The following is a 22,142-nucleotide window of genomic DNA, read 5'->3' on the forward strand; positions in this document are numbered from 1 at the left end:
TCGGGAGAGCCGGCCGGAGATTTTCTTGCAACTCAGTCCGTGGGTGCCCCAGGAATCAACTCATAAATTATGAAATCTGCACTGAAAATCTAGAGAAAATGACAACTATAGGAGCAACAAACACAAGGAGAACGCAGCTAGCCTTTAAACAAGATAACGCAGTGTTGTGTACAAATTTCGTTGGACGAACTTTGAAGCTGAACGTTTTTCGGGCGGGGGGAAGACAATTTAAAAATTTTCCCCTTCCGACGGCAGCAGGCGCTAAAGCGTCTAACCAATGAAAAATGTACACAAGAAACAGTGCTTCCACTTTGAGGAATTTGATCCCTTTTTAGGCATTTTATTTTCGAAGAGAGGGGAAAAAGGGAAAATTAAGGGATTTTTCGAAAATTAAGGATTTTGGGAATTTTCACAATTTTCCAAACAAAAAAATTTTGGTCTAGTACTTCAAATACCGCGCCTCTACCTTTATTGGAATCCACGAATAAAATGAGCTGGGATTCGGAAATGTGTCATAAATTTTAAGTATTATAAATCTTATTGTTTTAGTTCCAAAAAATTTTGAAAGGGATAAAAATGGATTTATTAGAACCGAGGGAGGAATGAGATTGTCCAATTTTTCGAATATCAAAACCCGCAATTTATAAAAATAATGAAATTATTTCTGCAGGTTTCCAATAACGATGTCTATTTTTACTTGGCTATTTTCAACTTAACCCCAAAACCGAAGATTTTTCTCTCAAATTTATTGAAGATGAAATTTTTCCACCTTTACAGAGTACGAATAGCGAAAAAGTATTAAATCTAATTTTCAAGTCAAGGTATCAATTTTACGTTTATCACTCTCTATACGCGGTGGTAATTGTTATCATGGCGGCATGGCGAAAAAGTATTAAATCTAATTTTCAAGTCAAGGTATCAATTTTACGTTTATCACTCTCTATACGCGGTGGTAATTGTTATCATGGCGGTATGGCCACGTTCTTTTCGTGCTGAGACCAGGGCGTATAATTGATCTCGATCTAATTTCTCGCGGAACAAAGAACACTATCAGGACTGAAAGGGCAAAATTATATCAAGAAAAGATAGCAGATACTATATTTTGTGATTTTTGTCCCACCGTTTTAAGGGGTTTCCCTCGAGCTCTTCGTTTTCTTCTTCCATAAAAACTTGTGGAGGTTAACGGTAATAGTTAGTGTAGGGAGCTGTTAGCTCGCGTCGCGTGAAGGGCTTTCCACCACCATCCTACGTATTGTAATCCGGTCACCTGAATTAATGGCTTTAAAAGTCGCTTGATGACTTAGGCCTAAGGTGGTGCTTTGGGAATTAGCATAGCTGGTTATTATTATTAATAAATCGAATTTTTCGATTAATTTATTTATTAATTTCAAGGGAAGATAAATTACAAAAATTCAGGTATCGAATCAAATTTAAAATTAAATTAAAACAACAAGGGAAACTGATGAATTTTAAATACAACACGAAAAATAATTACAATATATAAACGGTTACATAAAATGACAGCTCGGCGGGACAGATAAATTAACCGCCAAAGTACGGTTAACCGTTTATTTATGGATATTATTCGCGGTTATAAAACGATTTAATATGCAAAAAAAAAGTTTTTTTCAGATAATTTTCGGTTATTTATAAAAACAAATAAAACGGATATCTCTTATCGAAACCCTGAGCCATAGAGTAAACCATTGACGTAGGAGGCGTAATTTTTCAGATACTTTGAAATTGTTTTAAAAGAGCGACTGGAGAATTTTTTGTTGGCGAAAACGATCGAGAATTTAGGATACATGGAGTCGAATAGGCTGTCTGAGATGGAAGCGGTGCTTAAAGAATTTTGAGAGAAGTTCAAATCAAGAAAGTCGATTAGGTCGGTGTCGAAGACCACCCTGTAACGGTTACACTTCCAAATAATACCACAATAGGGTTCGCACGACATCTTGAACTACCAAAATACTGATCAAAGACATTGTCTTCCCTCCCCCCTTACTGGACGTGGAGGTAGTAAATTCGTGTTTGGTGTAAACCGAATTCCGAAATCCGTGCTACCATACGGTAAACCATTCACATAGAGTGGAAGGCCCAATGGAAGCGTATAAAACATTAATCTTAACGGACCAACCTGTTTTCGAGGAGTGAATAAATATAGTCCGAAGAGTGATGGTGTTGTTTTTACATGTTTTAGAGTATAAACTTACTTTTTATCCAGATATTGTACATTACCTTTAGGCCAACTAGTTTCTTTCACCCCTCGAAAACAAGACGTTACGTACGAAAAGTGCTCACAAGTTTCTCTGATAGCCTTCCACTCTATGTTACATATTTTGCTACCCTGTCACGACAATTATAAAAATTCGTAACCTTAGTAACTCCATGAAAGTCGAGAATAGCTAAAACAATCGCTGTTTGAATACGCGAAAGTCGTAGTTTAGAAAGTGGTAAATTCTGTTTACCCAGTACTTTGCGCTATTTTCCTAAAACATAAGATGACAGTAGTGAAAGCGAGTCGGCTACTCGTGGTAGCGTTGGCCAGGGAGCCCCGGGGTATAAAGAGAGTCTTGCAATACGTCACCATCGGCGAACAAAGAGAGGGCGCTGTTTTTTCCCTTTTGGGTCCACATTTCCTCTCTTTCCCTAAGAGCCAATGCCATTATACTTGTTTGATTTCATTAACAAATCGCTTTGCAATGGATAACGAGGGTTACGAGCTGGATAGAGAGCTTGTTATACAATTGGAAGAGCGAAGACGGGAAGAAAAGTTTCAGCCCTAATCTTTTCGGCAAACAAAAGCGTCTATAGAAACATGCGCCTCGGAAAAGAGCCCAAGATCATTGCTCTGAAAATCTTCTTCTTAGCGTGGATGGTGACTGACGCTCCGGGACTTATTCGGATGTCCCGTGACAAAACCTTATAAACGCCAAAAGTGAATATTTGAGATATGATAGTTTTTTGGTAATTTATATAATGAACAGACGGCTTGATAAAAGCCCTTTCCGACACTCGCTAATAAGTAGTAATAAATAGAGCTTTGTAACGGTAATATCAAGTGCAAGAAACTGTTGGCTCACGTGGCATGAAGGGCTTACCACCATCCTCTTACGCAATTTAACCAGGCCACCTGAATTAAAAGCATTAAAAAGACGCTTGATGACTAGGGCCTAGGGTGGTGCCTTGGGTATTAGCCTAGCTGATTATTATCATTATTATTATGTGCAAGCTACTCTTTATATGGTTATTTTCATGGCTCGTTTTCAAAAGGGCAAAGATGCCGTGAGTGTGAGAATGTCGACGCGACGACGCGGAGATTTTTTTGCGTCATCGAGGAAACATTAGGTTAGGCCTAACGGAAATTTTTGGCATCATAGAGGAAACATTAGGTTAGGCCTAACGGAGATTTTTTGCATCATCGAAGACACATTAGGTTAGGCCTAACGGAAATTTTGGGCGTCATAGAGGAAACATTTGTTTAGGGCTTACGGAGATTTTTTGCGTCATCGAAGAAACATTAGGTTAGGCTTAACGGAGATTTATTGCGTCATTGAGAACAACTTGTGTCAGGCCTATCGGATATCTTTTCTTTGCATCATCGAGAAAAAATTAGGTTAGGCCTAACCGAAATTTTTTGCGTCAACGTTCGTTATAAAATAAGAACTAGAGATAAGGGGAAAAAAGAGTTTTTAAAGTGAAACATATTTGTCTTGGTTTGGCTGGAGTGTGGATTTTATGTTGTTCTTTGGCAAGCCAAGCGAATCTGTTAATTCAGAGATTAACCTCCTCCTCACATTGGGGGGGGGGGGATAAATTATTAATATTAGTTTTAACAAATTATTAAAATTAAAATGTTATAAGAAAGAAATAATAAAAGTATTTAATTTAAAATAAAATAAATATTTCAAAGCCACTAATTGTACAATAAATAATTTTTTTTAAATAGTTGGCTAGTTTCGTTGCTTATTCGAGAGCTTCAAATGTAAAGCGAAACTTGCCGTCTAGTTTTACATATAAAATATTTTATTGTACAATAAGAAGTGGCTTTTAAATTGGTATTTTATCTTATTTTATCTAACTCATAATTACAAATATTTACAATTTAGACAGGTTAAGCCCCTGCGAAATCGTGTACGTAAAACTTGTAGGAGTACATTCGCGACCGAAAACTATCACTACGACCCCTTTGGATCGCCACTGAAACCTACATAGGTCGTGGCAGGTTGTATACTATTGGACCGAATCCCGTTTGACCGAATCCCATTGAACCGAAAAGTATTTTCGTTTATAGCCCAACATGGCGGGATTCAGTTGAATGGGAAATTTAAATCTGGTTCGTTTTCACTTCGGGTAGGTTAGTTCCGGTTGGGTTAGGTTAGGTTAGGTTAGTTCAGGTAGGGTTAGGTTAGATATGGTAGGCAACTATTTCACGTCGGGTCTTATCAAGGTTATTTTCCAAAATTAAACCCGGAAAATATCAAATTTCAAGGGAAAAAGGTCTAAAAATACACGTCGGTACTAAATAATAAATATTTAAGACATAGTTTAGTTAAAATTAGATATACTATCGTCACGTAACCTACGATATATAAATATGTATCACTAACGGTATATTGAATCAAAACCGCGCAAAACGCGGTTTTCGGTCGATTGGAATTCGGTTGAATGGTACATTCGGACGAATGGGATTTCGGTCCAATGGTCTACAATCGTCGTGGCATAGTCAAAGTAGAAACCACCCTCATTCCAATACAATGCAAATCTGGGTAAACTAAGCTATTAGATAGTAATTAAACTTAATAAATATATCGTTTAATTTTTCATTTTAAATACAACAGAACTATAGTATCCACTAATTAGATTGGAAAAGAGTCGTTTATTGTTTAAATATTAATAAATTCAAAAATAAAATAAAAAACGAATTATTTGAAAAAAAATATTGGTATTAGTTTTATTTAAAAAATTGGCAATCCTGTTGTAGTTGAATAATTTTACCTGGATGTTTGCTTTTAGCGACGCAGACACACGTCGTAGCTAAGCCCCACCTTATTTAACGTTACAGATCACGTGACAAAACAGCACATGATCCTGCGATTCAAATCACGCGTCCTACGCTCATGGCCGCCCTAAACGCATTACTATGGCAGGCCACACCCACGACCAAGAAACAAAAGGAAAACGTTGAATTCAATAACAATTTCGTGAAATGGCGCTTATGAGGTATTGTCATTGAATAGGCGTCGTAACTTTTCGTCTCTCGGTTTTCCCTCAAAAGGGAATTAGGACTTGCTCTCTCTCTACCATTACCATAATTAGAAAGTTTTGTTCTAACTTAATAAGATAACTAATATATTTCGACCATCCCCCCGTTTAATTTCAATAAAAGACAAATTTTTGTGACCTTAGGGCTATATTGTGAACTTTCGTACACTTTATTTGTTGAATGCAATAAATTTTCCTTTCAATTTACAGCGCGTCGCCAGGGAGCGCGTTGGATGCACTCTCGAGAGTGCTTTTCAATTTCGCTTCAAAAGGTTGCATCTTGCAGTTATAAATGCGTAAGGACTAAGGTGTTTCAAGTTTTGCTTCCCCAGTGCGTCTACTCTAATAGCGACTTCATTTCGTTGTTACATATTTCGTTGTTACTATTTGAACATTTCTTTTTCTGAATTCTGAATTTCTGAACCGGAAATTAGAAAGATAATATTATGACCGTATGAATTATTTTATCATTTTCAAAGTATCCTCGAACCATTTTTAAATTTGTTTCCCAAATTTTGAATTTTTGACCAGAAAATTACAAAGTTAATATTATTATTAATATTATTATATTCAAAATACCAGTCTGAACGTTTTTGACATTTTTATTCCAAAATTCGGAATATCCGAACCAATAATTTCAATAAAATCTATGTTACGACCGTTTGATCAATTCTCGTTCGGAAATTCAGAATTCACCAAAATAGTCAAAGGATTCTGTTCTTTGAAATTTAGGTTTCAGAAATTCAGAATTCACCAAAATAGTCAAAGGATTCTGTTCTTTGAAATTTAGGTTTCAGAAATTCAGAATTCACCAAAATAGTCAAAGGATTCTGTTCTTTGAAATTTAGGTTTCAGAAATTCAGAATTCACCAAAATAGTCAAAGGATTCTGTTCTTTGAAATTTAGGTTTCAGAAATTCAGAATTCACCAAAATAGTCAAAGGATTCTGTTCTTTGAAATTTAGGTTTCAGAAATTCAGAATTCACCAAAATAGTCAAAGGATTCTGTTCTTTGAAATTTAGGTTTCAGAAATTCAGAATTCACCAAAATAGTCAAAGGATTCTGTTCTTTGAAATTTAGGTTTCAGAAATTCAGAATTCACCAAAATAGTCAAGGGATTCTGTTCTTTGAAATTTAGGTTTCAGAAATACACCAAAATAGTCAAAGGATTCTGTTCTTTGAAATTTTGGTTTCAGAAATTCAGAATTCACCAAAATAGTCAAAGGATTCTGTTCTTTGAAATTTAGGTTTCAGAAATTCAGAATTCACCAAAATAGTCAATGGATTCTGTTCTTTGAAATTTAGGTTTCAGAAATTCAAAATTTACCAAAATAGTCAAAGGATTCTGTTCTTTGAAATTTAGGTTTCAGAAATTCAGAATTCACCAAAATAGTCAAAGGATTCTGATCAATCCCACACGAAGGAGTTTCACTCCTCCTGGGTGCATATATTAACCCCACCTACGGACATCGTATCCAGTGAAATCGTACCTAGTATCTACCGAATTGAATTCGCCGTAGAAAACACTTTTTCGGTTTGTACATGTTTTAAAAATTAAGTAATATCCTGTCGTTAAATTTAATTCGTCATCAGTCCTACCTCATCCAACACGTACAAAAATCTCGAAATTTACGGAAGTAACTATTTTAAATTTACCATATCTTTCTAAATAATAAATTTCGATTAAAACTTTTTGCATTATTGTAATCCTTGACAAATAATACACAAAAAAAATTAAACAAAACCCAAAAAAAAACAAAAGTACCTATTGTTAAAAATAGCCGGATTTTGTTCTTTGAAATTTGAATTTCAGAAATTCTGAATTCTGCACAATAGTCAAAATCGTTGTTTAGATGAAATCCATTTCATGGAAATTTAAAAAAAAACACTGAAGAATGTCAAGGCTTAGTGCTAGTATTTAAGCCTTGGCATTCTTATCTAAAGCCGGTAACTAGCAGGCTTCTTTACCGACGTTTTTGAATATGAACACGCGGAGTTAATTTCCACCGTAAACGTATTTTTGAAATTGCATACGTTTCCACCACACGTTTAATAACGCGGGTTTAACCTGACTATTTATGCATTAGTTACCCGTGTCACACTTTCTAAATCAACCACACGAAATACGAAAATTAAGTTTTAACAATTTTTTTTGATACGGAAATAAGGCCATATTTGGAAAAGCTTGGCCGTTCCCCTTTTAATTATTGAAAATAGCTCCATTCAGAATCTCTGTTGGCTCGCGTGGCATGAAGAGCTTGCCACCACCCTCCTACGCCATTAAAACCCGGCCACCTGAATTAAAGGTCATTGGAAGTCGCTAGATGAGTTGGGTCTTAAAATTCATTTGGCGCGTGAAAATACGCCGCCATGTTAGGGTATAAAAGCGGGTAAATATGCCTTCTATACCTCACTATTTAAAGGTACTACCACTCGCAAAAACGTAATTTTGAAATCGGTCAATTAGTTTAGCTGATTATTATTGCCTTCCCCATATTTTGTAAAGACTTATTTCCTCCGCGTCATAAGTGCTGTTTAATGTTTTTTCAACATTGACATTCTCACTTAACTCCGACTTGAACTCACTACCGAACTGACGAGGAAACTACCCGAGGTGATAATCACCGATTTTGTTGAAACTAGGTGGGTATGTAGACCTTATCGTAACATGAAATTTCACCAAGGGAAAAATTGCAATGGGCATTATTTTTGCCATGGCAACCGAAAATGTTTTTGACAACACAGTATGTATATTTTATCATTGAAAATAACATGGGAATCTGAGCACTGAAAAAAATTTCAAATTTCAAAACCAAAAAAAATAGATCAAAATTGACAAATGAAAAGAATTTTATGATATTTTGATTAATTTTGGTCAATTTGATCAAAATGTGTAAAAATTGATCAATTGTTATTTTCAATGGGACAATATACAGACTGTGTTGTCAAAAACATTTTCGGTTGCCATGGCAAAACTAATGCCCATTGCAACTTTTCCCTTGGTGTAATTTCATGTTACCATAAGGTCTACATACCCACCTAGTTTCGACAAAATCGGTGATTATCACCTCGGGTAGTCTCCTCGTGAGTAGTAAAATATCGTCCTTGGTAATAGTACATCCACTTTGTGTATAAACACGAGGGGGCGTGGCTTAACTAAACCTTGATTGTGCAATAGCTCTGAAAATCAGTTCAATTATAATTTTTGCTAATAGCCATACTTGGGTTATTATGTTACTTTTGATAGAAGGTATGTCTTTATTAAATTAGAGAGAATGTAAAGATTAGTTTGAGAAAGTTAAAGAAATGATACAATTTTAGGAAGGCTAGTTCCCACTTGGCGAATTTCCGAGACGAATAAAATTTTCGCGCAATGAAAAATGACTCGTTTTTTTCGGTCGCTGGGGAAGCGGTTCTCACTTTAGCGCGAAAATTTAAAAACGCTGAAAACAACTCGCACGGGTTTTTAGTAATGTTTTAGGCCTAACATAAAACATCAGTTCAAAATGAACCAAATGGTTGTTCCTGTTGATAATTTCCATAAATAAACGATTCAATTCGTGAGATAATTACCTTTACTTCAGTATCTTGGTCAAGTTGGCTGAGCCGCTTTTCTAAAGACCTAGGCTTAATAAGTGACGGACGGGAGCGGATTAGATCGAGGAAACGCGTTTTCTGATTGGCTGAAGCTTTTTATCGCCAAGGTGTGGACGTCGAAAAATAGAACATTCGCTAGATACCGCGGCGAATTTGAAAAAAATCGCAAATTTTATTCGCGAGCGTCAATTTTCAGTGCGAAAATTGTTTTTTTCGCTAAGTAGGAACTAGGCTTTAGAGAGAGTTTGAATAAATGTTGACAAGTGTACATAGCGCGTGAAAGATAAAACTTTTCAATTAGCACTTGAGCAGTTTTCGAAATGTTGGGACTAGATGTGAGCGAATATTTTATTAAATTTTACGAGATTTCAAATTGGTAAAGTTAGAATTATAGAAAGAGAGACCAATTAGAATAGAAATATTTTAAAGTCAAGTTTTGTTTAACTCCAGGGTATAAGTGCTCTTGTAGAACCGAAATGAAGTTTCTGCTCTTCTTGAAAAGTACTCTCTTCTTGGCCGATAGAGGGAGACAGAATGGTGCCTTCTCAGCGGGAATGCCCCACTGATGGCTATGAAGAGAAGAGAGGCAGAAAGCGACCTCCTGCGGCTACAATTAATGAATTCGGAACCGATAGGGAAATGCACGCTACCCGGTCTTCGTTCTCTGCCTCCTCTCCTTTGAGTACGAAGACTGCCAGTATCTTTATTAGAAGACTGAATAATAGATGGCGTCTCCCCGCCGAAAACCGGAAGTGGTAGACTCATTTTCGCTGTGCCAGCACTGGCAACTAGCGGAAACGGACTAAGGAACACCTCAAACTTTTAAGTCAAACTATTATGCGCTAATCCCAGCCCTAGACTCTCGAATTCAGACTCAGAATAGTGCACAGGTTACGGCTCAAGGTAGTGGAAGAAAGTTTAAACCATTTCAATATTGTATTAATGCCGGTTTTCAAAAATGCTTTGACGCCGAAAAATTCATTACGTCTAATCAGGAATCCATATCTATACTTGGAATGCTTATGCTGCCGTATCGCGTCTGGTAAGATCACTCTGACAGCTTTGGCCCCGCCTACAAGAGAAAAAATCTCCTCTGCGCACGCTCCCCTCTCAAGTTGTTGTTTGTTAAGTTAACATAGTTACGTCAAGAAAACCGTCAGCCACATCGAGACGAAAATCTGCCGCGATATTTATAAGTAGAGGTCTGGATTCCTGGTCTAATATAATCACTTTAGTATAGTGAAATCTACAGCTTATTACTGTCATCATATGTAACATAATCAATCATAAGTTTGCCTCTGTAGAACATTTTCGAAGAAAATATTTCAATGTGCCCTATGTTTCACACGGAACATATAATTGGTGTATCATAAATGGAGAATTCTTATATTCCTCGTGCCATTGGAAAGGTTACCATGGAAACAAAATCTCGTGATCGCGAGACACAAGCTAAACTATAGACTGTCAGTGTCCAAGTCTGAAACAGGCGAGGAATTATGCGTTTTAGCAGAAACCAAGTTTAAAAAATCAAAAAGGCTAATAGAATTTGCTTTCATCTTTTTGCCACCAACATGTAATAATATTTGCTTGTGGTGCCAAATAACTGAAATATCTCACAAAATAAAACATTTCTCCACCCTAACTTTTCTAAATAAAAACTCTTTCTGCAAAATTAAAACCACTGAAAAACTGGCGTATAAATATTTAAAACTAGAGCGCGTGTTAAATAGTAATAAGTGAGTTTCAATAATATCTTACATATGCGCAGTTAGACGAAGAAGCAGATGACGATGGTACTTTGACGTCACACCTCAGCGTAAGGTTGGTGACCTATGACGTCGAGTACCATAGAAATAGTTATTTTTAAAGCCGGTAGATGCCGGTGCAGTTATTTAAACTCGCTTACTAATAATAAAACCTTTTAATTGTACAATAGTTATTTAATTAATTAATTAATTATTTTAATCTCTTAATTATGTACAAGAACCGTCCTTTATTAGTTTAGTAAGATCATATTATGTAAAAACATAACACTATTAAGTTTAATTATTGTAAGGAGCTATTCAGTTTTTCAGATATCGGTTGAGAATTTGGTCTCAAACTCAAGAGTGATCTCAAATTAGAGTGGAGTGTGCCCACCTTTATCTGAAGGGGTGCGCGGGGAAAACTATCTATATTGGGCCCTGGTGGTTTTAATTAGGCTTGGTGTCAGCGTATTCGAAGGAGGGCTCTAACTATGGTAAATTGTCCGCGCTGCCTTCTCGCCAATTAGCGAAGAAAGGCCCTCTCACTCAGTGCCCAGAATTAAGCTGACAAGGCTTTTCATTGCCTTCCCTCCAGAAATTAAGCCACTCAAATTAATTCCGACCAAATAAACCAAATTGCCAGTTTTCATTTCGAAGGCTAATTTTTTAAATTTAAGTTTCTTGAAAATAACTAAAATTAGCTGAAGAAGCTACGCTTAAGAAGTAACATTTTATTTGAGAAATTTCATTAGAAATTATAAGTGTACGGTTCCTTACGTTATTAAGTGAACACTTGGGAAATTTCATGGAAATTGAGGGTATTTAGAGATGAGAAATAGGTTTTTTGAACGCTTTTCCCCAGGTTACACATTTGTTTTTGGTGAATTTGTTTTTATTAATTCTGATTTTATACTTAAAATTATGAAATTTGAATAGTACTTATTCAGAGATAGACTGTAACATAATTTTAACGTTGAAATATATAAATCTTTAAGGGTGAAATTAAGTTTAATTTAAATTTATTGAAGTGCTAAACTACTGTTTCTGATTTTATTTTAATTTGGGAGCTAATTGCGTAACTTGATTTGGGAACTATTGTCATGTGTTTTATTAAGTTAATCAAGTGAATGATATTTTACATAAATGGTGTGTTTTGATTATTATAAATTTAATATTATTATTCTTATTAAATTTTAACCTTTTTTGTCCTAGTTTTACTAGAAAAGTTTAAACATTTTCCACATAGTTTCTGAACCGGATATTTAAAATTTGGTATCAGTCGGGTCTTTTGAGGTAAATTTTTAACAGGTTCTGTTGCAATAACTGCCGTGTTAACATCTAAAAGTATCCCTTTTAAAAAAAATTTAATTTATTTTTGAGAACAAACTTATGGTGTCGGCCAAAGGCCTTAGACAACAAAATTCTATTGCTTCCAAATAGCATCTGTTAAGGATTTCGCATACTCTTTTTTTTTCTGATCAAATTAAGTATGTTGACCTTATTTCAATTTCTTAACTTATCTGTTTCTTTTTGGTAAATTTAAGTTCTGTTAATCGGCAAAAGATTTTAGAACAATAGTATGTGGTCTTATTAATAATTATGAAAAACATTTAGAGAATGGTTTACAGGATTTAACGCTTTTTAAAACGTTTACGGACAAGAAATAAATTATAAATTCGGTTAAATAAAACACAAATTCTTATTTTTTATCTGCAGATGGTTAAAAAAATGGGTTCATCTTATATTGAGATGATTGAAATAATCTTGGTATTATTAGACAAAATAAAGCCTTATATAGTAGTATGGCATTTTCCACTACATTCTAGTGTTCTATATGTAACTTTAAAGAGTATATTTAGATCTGTGAGTACGAGTAGAGAGATCCTTTTCAAAGAACATCAAAACCATTGACGATGGAAACGAAGAAAGACATACTGTGTACAAAGGGTACTTAGCCGATAGCCCGGAGGATCTCGGAAAATAAGAAGAAGGAAACCCGACCGTGGACTCTCTGAAAACCAAAAACTTTTCATATTTTAAAATCCAATACGTTTCTAATTTTTCACCTCAGCGAACACGAGAGCCCGGCGTATGATGGAAGTCGCGCGGAGTTTTGTATTTCGCCGTTATTCCTGAAGTATCCCCATTGGGGCGACTAAGCGTTGCCGAGTCCGACTTCATATTTCGATTTGCCTGCTGCCCAAATCCTGAGGCGCTCGCTCTTTTCTCTCTTCTCGTATAAAACAATATTTCTACCTGCGTACAGAAACAGGTGGGCACGAGCCGCTCATTTTGGAGCGGGATGGAGAAGAGCAAACTTTTTCATTAGCATTGAAATCTTTTGGTTTGCTTGTATGTTTTGTTCTGGTGCATTAGCTAATCCTAGTTTTCCCGGAAACAATTATTACATTTTACCAATTCGTTGATTGATATATCACTAATTCTGTAACTTAGTTTTTTTCATCGTTTTGCTAAGATCAAAGTGTGCTATTGTTTCGCGTCAGCAAAAAACAGACTTCAAAAATTATGAATATAAAACGATTTAAGTCCATGGTAAATATAATAATTTAAAATCTTAAAAGGAAGAGACTCATGGTTATGATTTTTGTATCTTTTTGCATCAGTTGTGAAGATTATATCTTCACGTCAAGCTAGAGCCCGGGGAAACGCATACATTAACCACCAAAATTTCAATTAATCATATAAAATTTGACTATTCGTGACTATTATACGATTTAATATGCAACAAATAAGTTTTTATTCGGATAATTTTCGGATATGGATATAAAAGAAATGAACGGAACATTTCTTATCCGAACGCCGAGCCCTACATCAATCATTGAAATTGGATCGAATAGTTGTACAAGTAGATTTAAGCAAATACTAAAAAACAATTGTGTAACATGAAATTAATAAGTAGTAGGTACCCTTGGCATCTAACATGTAAAATGGCTCGCGAAGAATCGACTTTATCAATGGACAATTGGACAAACTTTTTATTTATTAAATTTGAAACCAATATTAACTATCAACTCTCCAGGCAGAAACATTGAGATAGTACTCATTAAGACATAGCAGTTTAAGATCATCTGAAATAACTCGCAAATGATTTGAAGATATCTAATTAGATCAAATACACCCTTTATGGGGTGGCGGAATGGTTAGCACTTTCACCTCACAACAAGTGGAGCCGTGCTCGATCCCAGCTTGTGGCACTATAAGTGAAAACTTGAAGTTACTCTTTAAACATTGAGTTTGCAAGTTCTCTCCCCTCTAATTAAAGTGTTGGTTGCACGAAAAATCTATAGTAATAAAAACGAATGAATGTGGGCTTGTTTTGAAGCCCAGGACGTTTTCTTTCCAAAAATGTCATTGTCGAAACAAATTTCCAAGCCTAAGTGTATTAACTTTGAGTCCGAAACTGACCTTTTTCGCTCCTCAAAATCCTGAAATTTTCGGCGAATTTCTCTCCTCCGTAGCACGAGCAATTTGGGGCAAATCAAAGCTGTAGTTTTATTCCTAAAATAGAAGGAACTGAAGTGGAGGGATTCGGTTTACTTGTAGAAATTTTCAAACCAGAGGTTTTTAATCATAATATTAGTCTTATTATCGAAATAAAAAATATTTTTTTTACGCACGCGCTAAGCGGTGCGCGCGACCCGACGTTTAACAAATAATTTACGAGGAGCCTTCGGTTTCATATCGTTTTTCTACTACGTAGGCTTGTGTATGCCTATTTCAATTACTACTGCGTAGGACTTTTTCCTGGGTGTTAGATCAACCTGCTTTTAATCCCAGATGTAAAGAAATGTATTACAAGCAATTAGCCAATGATACGCTTCGCATTTTCTGACGTCATGGGTGCCGAGAAAGTCTGGAAATACGCCGAAAAACTCGATTTCCACCATTTCGACTTCTTTTTATAATAATTCAAAGACCACTTAACCGATTTTGATGAAATTTTCTGTACTTGCTATAAAATGTATGCTCTTTCTAATGAATCATTAATTAGCCATAGCTAAAATTTCGTGCAACCAACACATTAAAGGCTTTTTCCCTGAGCTCTATGCTTTCCCCTTTCCATAAAACCTTGTGGAGGTTAACGGTAATAGTTAGTGTAAGGAGCTGTTTGCTCGCGTGTCATGGAGGGCTCGCTACTACCCTGCTACGCAGTGTGACCCAGCCACCTGAATTAATGGCTTCAAAAGTCACTCGATGACTTAGACCTAAGGTTGTGGTGCTTTGGGTATTAGACTAGGTCATTAATTTCATTAAGCTTAGTATTTTTTTACAATCATACGCCTCAAGCCAAGAGTGAAGTGAAGATACATAATTGCCAATACAGATTAATAATGTATTTATTTAAACTTAGGGCCTTTCGTATATATCGTACCTTCGAAGGTTCCAGTTGCTTTTTCAAACTATCTTTTGCAAGAAAAAATAGTGCAGGTTGAAATTGTATTAAGACTACAACAATGTTTTTATTTATACTTAGATATAATTGCTACATGCATGCTAGAACGAATTTTAGCGTTGATCCCGTTCTCATTATTGAAGTTCACTCAGATGACGTTTTTCCTACACAGTGATACGAAAAATCGTTGCCCGTGGTATTGTGTAATTGAATAAGGTTTGTCATGACACGAATTAAAAAATTTAAGGACAACATTTAATAGATTTTGATGTTTATTTATATGGTACCATTTTACATGGTAAGCCTTAATGTGTGCTCAATAGGGGTGAGCGAGTACCCGATTACTCGAAAAAGCTGCTCTCTAAGTATTTGTTTTTTATATCCTCGTTGCTTCAAAGTTCAAAGAGGGGTTTTTACAATAAACGGTACCTACAAAGTTGTGGTAACTGTGGTTCATTTTAATTAAAGGAATATTTTTCAGCATTGGAAGTTACTTTATATTCCTTTTAAATTTAATTTCATAATTTCTTGAATAAAACCAGCTCCTTATCAAGTACTCGATAACCCGACTCGTTAAAAATATTACTCGAGTTTTTTTTAGTTACTGGACTCGAATAAGAGAAAGTTTCCCCTAAATCAATTGCTCGATTACTCGACTCGACTTCAATATTACTCGACTCAAACACTCTATGAAAAAAAAACTGATACTTGATAACCGACTCGATTGCCTAAAACCACTAATCGCACAGCCCTAGTGCTCAACAATATACTTAATTTTTATTTTTTCATTATTTTTATTTGTTATTAAAAATTTATATCTGAATGTTGAAATTTTAAAAATATATTTGAAAGAAGCCTTTAATGGTGAAATGATTTAAAAATTTCTTCAGTAGTTAAAGAATTTGTAAGGAAGAAAATAATGTCTGCATCGATGGAAACAGACTTTGTAAGCGCTTATGTTAAGAATAGGATGTTGAAAACTCGTATTCACGTTTTAAATTTCGGTATTCTATTTGACTCAAAGCTCTATTACCTTAATTTCTGATCGGATTATTAAAAGTAAACAGTGTGAGGAGGTATTTCAGTGGCGGACTATTTTTTTCAAGAATTCACTTTTATGATCCGCACTTGTTTATAGAGATTTAATAATACTTATATTCCTTTTTGGCACAAAATTACATTATGTATTTATTTAACGCTGTTATTTCTTTCTGTTGCTAAAAAAATCGGATATTAAACAAAATCTTATCAATATATTCAATTATTGGTAATTTATTATTATAAAATAGGCTTCAAATCTTACCAAGGCTACTCAAGAAGAGCGGAATTATTTCACAAAATGGACGTGTGATTTCCGCAATTCATATGGCTAATTATGCCACTTGATTTACCTGTCTTTTTTATATTATTTACTTTAGATATTAGTAAGCGATGTTAGCAGCCGCATGAAAAGAGCGTGAGTGACAAGGATTTTATGTTAGCTAGTTGAGCGTGAATGGCTCGCGAGTTACGTGAGATAAGCGTGGATATTGGGAAAATGCCCAACTACTATCCCAAAGAAGAAATATACTACGGCCGAAGGGAGAAGAGCGTTCTTTAGTATAAAAATATATCACTGTTTATGGAGGCCTTTTCTATTATCTTTATCCAGCAGGCCGTAAATTTTGCATAGAAGTGTAACGGCTGGTTTTTCAACATATAAAACCAACGACGTCTTTCAAAAGTATAGGATTAAACCATAAATCTTTGGAGGAGACGAAATTCAAGGTTCGCCTTTTAGCGCACCGGTTATTCCGGATTAGTCATTTATCGATAAATTAGACCAAGAAAGTATTCAGGTTAACATATAATATGCAACTGTTTTCATCAGCAGAAAAGGGGGAAAGATTGCACGAGGAACACCAAAACATTTGAGTTCTCTCAATTCATTTAAGTAATTTGTTTAGTGAAATTTATTTACTTGGCGGTTTCTCTACATGAATTTTAATGTACACCGTAAAGTTAGAAATATATTTATAAATATACTAGCTTTAAAACCCGGCTTTGCCCGTGGTCTTAGTTTTAATGAATTAGATCTGATTTGTACGTAAGAAAGGTAAACGCTTAGTAAAAACGCCACACGCGTAGCAAAAAGTCCTGTACTACTTAAAAATCCCAACTAAACCTCCCCTTCTACGAATAATAATAATAATAATAATAATAATCAGCTAGGCTAATACCCAAGGCACCACCTTAGGCCCAAGTCATCTAGCGACTTATAATGCCTTTAAACAGGTGGCCTCCTTACAATGCGTAGGAGGGTGGTGGCAAGCCCTTCATGCCACGCGAGCCAACAGCTCCCTACACTAACTATTACCGTTAACCTCGACAAGTTCACACTAACCCGTTAAAAAAGTTTAAAGGTCGAGACGGTTACAAGGAACTCAAGAGAGGAGATAAGGGAAGCAAAGGCGTTGAAGTCGAGAAAAAAATTGAAAGTCGAAACCAGCCGGAAAATAGATAAGGGAAGCAAGGAGGCGAAAGCCCAAAGTCGAGTAAAATAAAATTGAATTATGAGTAAAATTGAATTATGAGTAAAATTGAATTATGAGTAAAATTGAATTATGAGTAAAATTGAATTAGATTAATAACCATGTCAGGTATTTGGAATTAGGCGCGTTTAGTTGGAAATCAGGCCCTGAACATTGAGTTAAAATTTCAAAGCTCTAGAGCTAACCGTTCTCGAGTGTTCAGGAATATGACATACAAATGATACAAATATATAAATAAATGAAAGGACAAACTTTAAGACTTACAGTTATAGATATTTGTAAAACTGTAATTGAGAGCCGTTCCTGAAATGACCACACGAGCACTTGCTTAAATCCGTGCCCAGGCGTAAGATTCATATTTTTATCACTAGAGGCGCATATGTAGTCAATTTTATGTCACTCCCCGACGCCGCGAAATTTGGACCGGCGGCGGCGATCTGGTGATTTTTCATGCGGCGGCCACGTGATCGGCGTGCACCGACTTTTTGCTCGGCGGCGGCCTTGAACCAAAATGTAATGGCGGCGGCGGCGGCCACGTGATCGGCGTGCACCGACTTTTTGCTCGGCAGCGGCCTTGAACCAAAATGTAATGGCGGCGGCGGCGGCATGACGCAGCGTTTATTTGAAATTTCGTTTTCATTGTAGGACGTATTAGCAATCCCTTTTCTAGGAGTTTAAGACGTTCAGAGTACACAATAAATACCAACAGACCAATGATCCTATATGTTAACATATAGGATCCTTGAACAGACGTGATAAAGAAAGAACTACATGTTTGTTAAAGCTGCAAAGAGATTGATATCAACGGAAAATCTGGTAGCCCTGTTAAAATATATAATGAACCATCGGCGGCGTTGGGGTCTATCCCCACATAGCTTTTAATAATTATTTCGGCACTTTATGAAACATAGTTACACTCTAATATTTACAACTAATATTTTATAATAGTTTATTTTTACGAAATCCTGACCAAACTCAAACGATAAGCGCATTTAGTGAGAGAAATGCGTCAAATTAAAAACACATCATCAGGCGCTCACTATAGCCGTGTTCACACGTATAGTTTGACAATTTATAGGATGATAAAATACGTAAATAAGTAGATTAGTCCACAATTAAAAGGGATAAAAAAGCTAAACCCTAAACAAATTTGAAGAAATTTAAGAACTTACAAATAGCTCGTACCGATATATCTTCGAGCAAACAAAAAGACGCGAAACTTGGGCCAAATAGATCTTCGAATGAAAAACTAAATTCAATAAAATAAACTAAAATAGCCAGAATTTGTCATATTTGGGACTCGTCAGTACCGTGCGGGAAATCTGGCTATTACATCGAAAAGATAAACTAAGCCTAAACATTAAAAATTTCAAAACGCGTTGCGTAGCAACGGAAAGCCGAATAGGGGGAGAGTGGTGGAGAATAAAATAGTATATACGAAAAGTTGTAGGTCTTACGCGCGTGCTTCTGAGTTACGATTTGAAGCATTATAATTAAAGATGGATAAAATCAAAAGAAATATCTTATATTAACTAATAAACAGATAATTTAAATGTTATTGCTTCTAGACAAAAATACATTGGTCGGCAAAAATTGAAGATTGTTTTTTTTCTTAAAGAAGCACGTAGGCCTCGGCGTTCGGAGAAGAAATATTCCGTTCATTTCTCTAATATACACATCCGAAAATTATCCGAATAAAACATATTTGTTTCATATTAAATCATATAGTAGTCGCGAATAATATCCATAAATAAACAATTAATCGAATTTTTTATGATTAATTGACATTTTGGTGGTGAATAGGATAAAATTAGGAACAACTTTAAAGGCCTAGTATTTCTTCTGCCTGTTGGGTCATTCCATGACAAAACGCCTGCCACAGAACACCCGACCCCTTTCGATTTTGCCCAAATTTTGTATACAGGGTTTTTTGGGCCTAGGAAAACGATTTTGACAGTTTCATAACGATCGGTTCAGCCGTTTACGAGATACAGCATACGCGTTTTTTCAAAAGTACGCCTTGACCCCCTAAATGTTTTCTACTATATCTTAAGACATAATTATCGCAAAATCACATGTAATACCTCATTTTAAAGACAATGCGCACCCTAATATGAATATTTAATCAGAGTTGTCATTTGACGTAAATGTCATTAAAATCTGGGCCTTTAAATAATTTGACCTTTGACCTTGCCCAGACACCTCAGTCGTAGGTCAACGATTTTAGCATTTTTAAAATTCCCACTATCGAATACATAATAATCACTCAAAATCTCAAAGTAATATTTGTAGTTTTCGAGATATTAATTTTTGAAATTTACCCCTCAAATTAATGAAAATGCTATTTTATACACGAAACTAGTTGACCTACTAAATAAATTAAAAATATTATTATTTTGGTAATTTTGAGTTTAGAATATCAAATACACTAATTCTTAAATTAAGTTGAGTTATTTACATATTATTTTTAGTTTTGCATGTTATCTGTAGACAGAAGACATCACTAAATTGCTTGTCCTTAGTATAGTCTGGCGTTCAATATTATTGTAGCGTATCTTACTGCACCCTAAAATGGAAATGTGCTAGATAGCTCAAGAAAACCCAATATTGCTCTTAGTCATATCGATTACGTTTTTAATAACGTAAAAATGTTTTAATATCTTTTTAATATATAATAGTTATAATTGAGTAGTTAAATATATTAACAGCGATAATTGAGTAGCGAAATATAATTTATTTAACTGTATATTCTCGAACAAAGCCCTGAAATGGATCGAAATTGTTCGTTTTGGAGAGACAGTAGTAAATGTCATTTGCAAACACTTTCGAAAACAGTTGGTATCAACAACCATCTGTCCGAGGATGACAAATTAGTTCTTAGCAGCCGAACAGCTATACCTATGTCCAAAATAAGAAACATATGTCGTCACCATGAAGAACTTTTTATGAAAAGGTATTCAACGAGTCAAAAGAAGTGTATGAATCCTTTTGGGACTCACGACGCTGAAAGAAAGAGTGGACTAAAAACTATTTCATTGGATTTGTTCAAAAAATTAAAGTTACGAGGAATTGAAGTTATCGCTGGAAATAAGTTGTGCATCCAGTGTTTTATGTCTGCTGGAAAAAAAGTAAAGGATGAACTCCAAATACAGTTGGACGTTTCAGAAGTTCACACTGCACAAGAATCACAAGAAAGCGATTCTTTTTCATTTAGTCAACCTTGTTCATCGGGAGATGCGACGCAAGACGACAAAGCTATAGCTTTAGTGGCAGTTAACGAAACTCTAATAAACTTGGGAGAATCTCCTGTTAAAAGAAGTAAGAAATATATTCAATTTGAAAGAATTTATATATGTATACATATATAAATACATATATTTTTTAACTTTTGTACAGAAGGTTTGTCATCTCGCCAAAAAACAATTCTAAGCAGGACTAAGTTAAACGCTGTGAACAATTCATTGAAACGCAAATTAGAAGAGTCAATGGAAATTTCTCTTGATGAAACAGACGATAATATGGTTACGGACGATGTTTTTAGAAAGCTCGAAGAACATCGATTATATGAGAATATTTTGAACGAACTGAGAGATAAATTCAATAACTCCAAGACATCATACGGCGAAAAGCTTCAGATCCTGACCTTGTCACCATTTGGAATACAACGCACAATGGAGGAATTTGGAGCACCAGAATACATGGTCAAACGAAGCAGGAATCTTAAATCTAGTCAAGGAATTCTTTCGCTACCAGAGAAACAATCGAAGGGATTAATATTGACCGAAGACGTTAAATCAAAGGTCGTTGAATTTTACGAAAATGACGATAACAGTCGTATGACACCTGGACAAAAGGAGTTTGTGTCAGTTAGAAACCACGAGACAGGTCAAAAAGAACATCATCAAAAGAGGCTTGTACTGCTGAACCTGAGAGAGCTCTATAACAAATTCAAGGAAGAGCATGATTTGACGTTAGGATTTTCGTCATTTTGTTATCTACGACCACCTTGGTGTGTATTAGCAGGTTCGTCAGGTACACATTCAGTGTGTGTCTGCACCTATCACCAAAATGTCAAGCTAATGATATCAGCTCTACCGTCTCCTTGTCCTTTAAAATGTGATATCGATTTCATGGCGCTCACCGTGTGTGACACTCAAAACAGGAATTGTATGATGAGGGTGTGCAAGGACTGTCCTGGGAAAAATGGTCTACTTGAAAATGAATATTTAACGAACCTTTTAGAAGATTTTGAAAATATAAAGTTCATGCAATGGGTGACAACTGACAGCACAAAGCTCATGACCTTGAGCGAGAGTGTTGAAAACTTTTTCGACTCTTTGGCCATTAAACTACTTGAACTAACGCGTCATCATTACACATCTAAGTCGCAATCTAATTATCTTAAAAACCTCAAAAAAACTCTAAAACCTGGTGACGTAATTGTTCTCGGTGATTTTGCGGAGAACTATTCCTTCGTAATTCAAGACGAAGCACAAGGGTTCCATTGGGACAATTCTCAAGCGACAGTGCATCCCTTCGTAATCTACTTCAGGGTAGTCGAAAACGGAGAACTTAACCACTTAAATTTTT

This window comes from Leiobunum rupestre, chromosome 10 (genome assembly GCF_980474605.1).
Source record: "Leiobunum rupestre chromosome 10, qqLeiRupe1.1.hap1, whole genome shotgun sequence".
Classification (NCBI taxonomy): Eukaryota; Metazoa; Arthropoda; class Arachnida; order Opiliones; family Sclerosomatidae; genus Leiobunum; species Leiobunum rupestre.